Raw genomic sequence first — 6,659 nt, forward strand, 5'->3', positions numbered from 1 at the left:
AAACGAGATGAATAAGAGAAGAAAATCGGGGAATCGGGGACAAGGAATGGGGAGAAATAGTATTAATTGGTTGGGTTTGGAGGGCTTACAAATGATATCAATATATATCCATTATGACCTTTCCTATTCCCTCTACTCTTCGTTCTTAACCATTCTCCTTTCTCTACTGTCCGCCTCTTTCCATAATATCTTTTACGAGACAATATTTAGGGTTTATGATTGTCAAGCAATCTTCGATTTCGTATCGATGAGCCCTTGCTAAGTTATGACGTAAATGATATCGATCGACGAGACAAATTGTACCCACGCACTCTTTCTACTCCTTCTTTTCTCTTATTACTACTTCCTCATTCACGTTATTCTCCTTTCACATCCTGCATGACGATCTTTTTTCCGATCCAAAACAAAAGATCATTCAACGCGCACTTGCTGTTTCTACTTCATAACCTTGAATCTAATTACTCCTTATTTTTGGTTCATTTATTGTTTCTTTCATTCCTTCTTTGAAAGCCTCTCGTCTATCATCGTCCGAGTTTCATCAGATACTTTCATTCGATTAAACTTGTTTTTCTTTTCTATATTCTACATAAGCTGCGAAAATCTCGATCGAAATTTTCAGGAGTCTTTTACCGTCTTTAAAAAACAATAAAAAAATAAAGAAAGAAAACAAAAAAAAAAGAAAAAGAACAACGATCTACCAATAGAAAATCAAACAAGTAGAAGAATAATAAAGAGAAACAATAGTACGAAAGAAAGTCATTAAATAGTTTCCCGGGCTTTTAGTCGAATTATTTTTATCAACTATGATTATGTAGTAATCCGATTACATATCGAACGCGTGAATATCCACGCATTTCATACGATAGCAGAATTCTCTCGAGGATTCAACGGACTTTCCCTTCCTCTCTCTTTTTACTACATACTCACTGACTCATACGCTCTCTTTATCCATATATCTATCTAACTCTCTTTCGTACTTAATATTTCACTTTTGATCGAAGAAAACGTGTTCACTGAACGTTCCACATGCGTCTAATTGCTAAGGACTTCCAATCGAGTTTGATTTGATTTGATTTGATTTGATTTGATTTGATTTGATTTGATTTGAGAAAGAGAAAGAGAGAGAGAACATGCTGAAAGTTCTTTCCGATGCCTTTTTTATTAGCTCTTTTTCCTTTCTATCCGTTATAGAAACCACCAATCAACTAATCCACCTCCTATCTCCTACTTCCCCCTTTTCCGCAACCATTCTATCGTTAACTGCATTTGAAGAGAAAGTAACAAATATTATTCTTCGTGGAACTTTAATTTGTTTTTCTCTGTTTAATTCTGTTCATGACTCCTAGTTTTTTAATGGATCAGGCCATAAATATATTATAAAATAATTTTTGACTAATTTTAATGAGCAAGCTCTCATTTTAAAGACGAAGGTTTAATATAAGACTTATTGGTATCAAATATTGGATAAAGGTTTTTTTCTTCGAAAAAATAGCGTATTAGAAAATAGTATTTTTGAAAAATAATATCCACAAATAAAAATCTTTTATAAAAATTTCAAACCAATACACTGTAAAATATACTTTTGTCTTTAAAATGAGATCTTGTTCATTAAAATTGGTCAAGAATTACTTCTGTTCTCATTGATGTTGTATTCGACATTTTTTGCGAAGGAAAAGTTTAATACTACGGTACCCCTCGAAATTTGTAACAAAAGAGATAAAGCTCATACCCCCGCTACTGATTTTCATATAAACGCTTGAATAGTGTATGTTTCTGTCCGTGAAAAAGCTATTGCTTACTTGGTTGTGTAAGAAAATAGCTGATGCTCAGATTTTTTGAATATTTCCAAACGCAAAGAAATACGGTTTCCGATGAAGTTACAATGAATCACTCGATCATTTTAATAAGCTTTGGCCAGATGATTCTGTGGCAACAATAAGAAAATACATGTTCAAACGTTTATGCCAAGAGATTTGAGTTTCTAAATTGTTATTAAATTTTGGAAAAATGTATAGTTCTTTTTAGATTTTATAAACTAAAAGGACAGAGATTTTATTAGCAACGCAAAATACTTTGGCATGCGTCTAGATTCGTAATTCAAGAATTCTAGGTTCGAGCCTATAATAATCTGGTGATTTTTTTGTATTATATGGATGTTAACGAAAATAGTCAACTAATTTACTCTTTTCTCCTTATTTGAAAATTTATTAAGATGTTTCTCTCCAATCTTTTATATTTATTTCCTCCACTGATGGCTGAAGTGAAATTGCGGTAATCTGTGCTAGATAGGTCACAGCAGTAGTATAATTTTGTTCGATGATAAATGCATATGATATATATATTGTTGATTAATTTTTCAAAATTAATAATTAGTGAACATATACATTATATTTTATTTTTAATAAAGATCAAAAGATGAATTCGTTTTCACATTTTCTATGAAATTTTTCTCCCAGCGTTGTTTTGTTATGATTTCCTCTGTAAGAGTTAACTTCATATCATTATTATTCCTACTATTATTACCATAATAATGTGTAATGAAATAATATAGTAATGAAAATAGTAATAATAAGAAGAAACAAAAGAATGTATTTATATTGAATACATCGTGACACAAATGATGACGGTAACTTATGATAACAACAGAAGGAAAAATGTATCATTTTAAATGTTGGTTTGATGCGCGAATTCTCAACAAATCGTGTTCTTGATAATTTCGACACATGACCGTCCATCTAATACAAATGTCATATGAAGAAAAATACAAAACGTTTCTTTTGTTTTTGTCCGCTATCGATTCTTCTTGTGTAACTACTTTATGATGGTTATGCATTTGCTCCATCCGGTTTCTTTCGATTAATCGAAGATAATTGTCTTTACAATTGTAGTATAAAATGTATTAAATAATATTTGGATGTATATAAATAATTTTTGAAGACAATATATTATTATATTATATTTTTATTATTATTGTTATATTATTATTATCAGGAATTAAAGTAGAAATAATAGTAGAAGTAATATAGAATGGATTATTCCTACAGGAGAAATCATGTAAAAAAAGCACTAAAAATTCTACCTCATATGTAGTGTGGAAATGAATTTATATTTTATTTAATTAACGTATATTTGTATTAAAATAATATAAAATATAAGTATTCACTAATTATTTTTAAGAAAATATTAGAAAAATTCTTATTTTTTGTCGCAAATTTATATAACAATTCCTATATGTGTCAATTAAATTTATTATTTTCTATACATTTACCGTGCAACCAATGTGTATCTAGCACGGAACACTGCAAGACGCGCGCCCTATCAAAGGACAATATACATATGAGAAAACGAAAAATGTGTGTTCACAGTCTACTAAACTACTTACACTAACTCACACGAAAGCAATTGTTATGTATGTGTGTGATGGGAATAACTAAACAAGCTTATACGACGATAAGATAGATGCATGTTTGGGACAGCGTTCCTCGCTTGTTGTGTAGTTCATATATTTTGTAATTCATATTTTGTTCATACCTGTCGTTGAAGTTACGTACGTTTCGAGCGAAAGATAGTGAATATAATTAAATTATATTAAATGCTACATAATTCTATTAAACATCTATACATTTTTGTGCATCGATGAAGTTGCAAAGTGCAATTACAATTTTTGTTTAATAAAACTCTAATTTTGAATGCATTGATCGATGCAATTTTTTACCCTATACAAAATACGTTAATAATGTTACCTCTTAAAATTTTCTAAGTATTATTTTAATTTCAAACATGGTGAATCATTTCAATGTTCATTGGCACCCCTGCACCTATATGCCGTGTATTCAAGGAGGAGTATACGATCTGGCCATATAAGAGAAAAAGTAAGAGAGAATATGCAGGCATATTTGGGAGGGGTTTAATGGAAGTTCTCCGTCTCCGTGAGACAATTAATAGAGGCGGCAAAAAGAGTATTGAAATTTAGGCTACTTTATTTAATATTTTTCTATCCTATCATCCTCTAATATATCCAAGCTTTATTCAACCTTATCGCCCCCTCTCCAATTCACTTGATTACATATAATTTAAATAATTGATATTTTGTAAAGAAAAGCATAACATATTATATAAAAAATGAATAATGATTATAATTATAAAACTCACAGCAATTAATTATTTGTTTAATGTAAATAAATGAAAATACATGAATATCATAGTAATTAATTACTTGTTTAATCCAAATAATGTGAATAAATGAAGATACAATGTTACTTTTTCGTAATTATAATATTGATTTATATGTAGACAGGTGTCAACTGGAACGATACAGATCCTCGATCTTTTTCCTCACAAAATGAATTTATTTTATTGCGGCATATCAAAGTAATGGGATCTTTAATACCATTTTCTTGTTGTCTTCATTCTATTCAAATTGTCTTATACATATTTCGTTTATAACATTCTTTTATTGAATATCATCATATTAAAAATCTTTATCTTTATCTTATATCGTTAATTCACTCATTATAAAATAAATATTTTCGAAAAGAAATTCATATGAAAGAATTGTAAGAACGAATTGAAATTTTTTAAATCTCAACATATTTTCTTTCTCTCTCTTCCTCTCTCATTTTCTCTCTCTCTCTCTCTCTCTCTCTCTCTCTCTCTCTCTCTCTCTCTCTCTCTCTCTCTCTCTCTGTTTTTCTCGATTATCATTGTACTAAATATCAATATCTCGTTTATTTCATCAATCAATATAAAATTCATTAGAAAATCAATTAATTATAAAACTTTGTTTGAAAACAAACTTATATAAAAAAAAATAAAAGAGAAAGAGAGTATATAAATAAATAGTAAAAATAAATATATTCATATCGTTCCTGTCTTCTTCCAATCGCAACAACAAATTGAAATATTTCATCTCCGATTTTATTCATTTTTTTCTTAAATGTGCTCTCTCACTATATTCACAACTTTTCTACACCATAACATAATCTATGTTTCAATCTATTCCTTTAGTCTTATTTTTTGATGGGTATCAAGTGAACAGAAACCATTATGTTTCGTCATTTGATATATATAATTATAACATAATAAAAACTTTTTGATACGTATATATATATATATGTATATATGTATATATATATATACGTATCAAAAAGTTTTTATTATACGTATATATATATCATCAATACTTGGTTTTATCTATTTGATGAAAAATATAATTGTCATTTATTTTCCAAATTAATATTTTATCTCGTATTAATTTCACACATAATTACATAAGTACGATAATGTAATATATTTATATTATCTATCTCTCTTTCTCCCTCCCACTCTATCTACCTTTCTCTCTCCTTCTCCCCTTCCACTCTTGTATCATTAGTAAAACTTTGATTTAACACAGCGGATCAATGTTTGTTCTATCGAACTTTTAAAATGCAATCCTCCGATTGTATATCATTTCCTCATTCCGCTAAAAGAGTATAAAATTTTCAAGATAGGAGAGAATCCATTATGGTCAGGAGAGCATAATGATCGAGAGCAATTTGCGAAGAGCATGTATATATAAAAAGTTTTTTTCATGCGGATCTCAGCGAGAAGATAGCGAGAGATGACGGCAAGAAGTGTAAGATGGAGGAGGACGTGGAGAATGTAAGGAAGATTATGAATAGACGAGAAAACTACTAACGCCATCAGATGATCGTGAAGCCATTGTGAATCTCTGTTTCGACGAATATAGAAGAAGTTGAGTAGATAGAGAGTATGAAGAAGAGAAACAGAGATAGAGACAAATAGAGAAACGACTGTGGAGGAGGAGGAGAAGGTGGAAGAGTATGATAAAGAACGGCGAAAAGAGGAGTGAAGTATGGTGATGAGGAGTGAAGAGGAAGGGAGTGGAGAAGAGAAGAGAGGAGATTAGGTAGGTAACAAGTTGAGAGTGGAAGTAGACCGGCTGAAACTAAGAAAAGATAGATAGAGTAAGAAGAGATAGAAAAGATGGCCAGTAGGGGGAGATATAATGAAAGAGGGAAGGGGCGTAATCAGGAATACTGGGCGAGTCATAAATGAAGTAACAGACGAAACGAACGATATAGTAGCCATGTTATTCTACGACTTTCCGGAACGTCAGCATTTCATTTTTTCTTATCTCGTTATCCTTCTACTTTTGCACGTCCTCGTGGTTTCTCGTGGATCCAACCACGCGATCTTATATTCCAATTCTCTCTGTTATATACGTCATTTATCGATTCTCCACTTCACATTCGGATTTCTCTCGGACCTCCTTCAAACAAACCTCACTCCCCTCCAAACCATTACGTATCCTTCCTATCTTATGATATTGGATAAATCAATAGAAATACTTCGCTTTATGATATTAGTAGGAACTTTACGACATTGTTAGGGAGTTTAGTCGGCAATTTGAAGCTCCTTTTCTTTCTTTCGTCGATGAAAGCGCCGAGGAGAAGTCTCTTTCTCTCCCTTTCCCTCACTTTGTACTACTACTATTTTGTTCATGTATAATCGGTTTACGAAGGCAACTTCACCGTTGCTACGTTACTTTCATAATCAAGTTTCGAATGACGATTATGGTTTACACGATCAGTTCCACTACAAAGTTACTACAAGGTATGTAAATTCTTTGACAGAATGTTGAGACAAAAGAAAGG

Source organism: Vespa mandarinia, unplaced genomic scaffold, assembly GCF_050613455.1.
Source record: "Vespa mandarinia isolate Hongniang unplaced genomic scaffold, ASM5061345v1 scaffold_61, whole genome shotgun sequence".
Classification (NCBI taxonomy): Eukaryota; Metazoa; Arthropoda; class Insecta; order Hymenoptera; family Vespidae; genus Vespa; species Vespa mandarinia.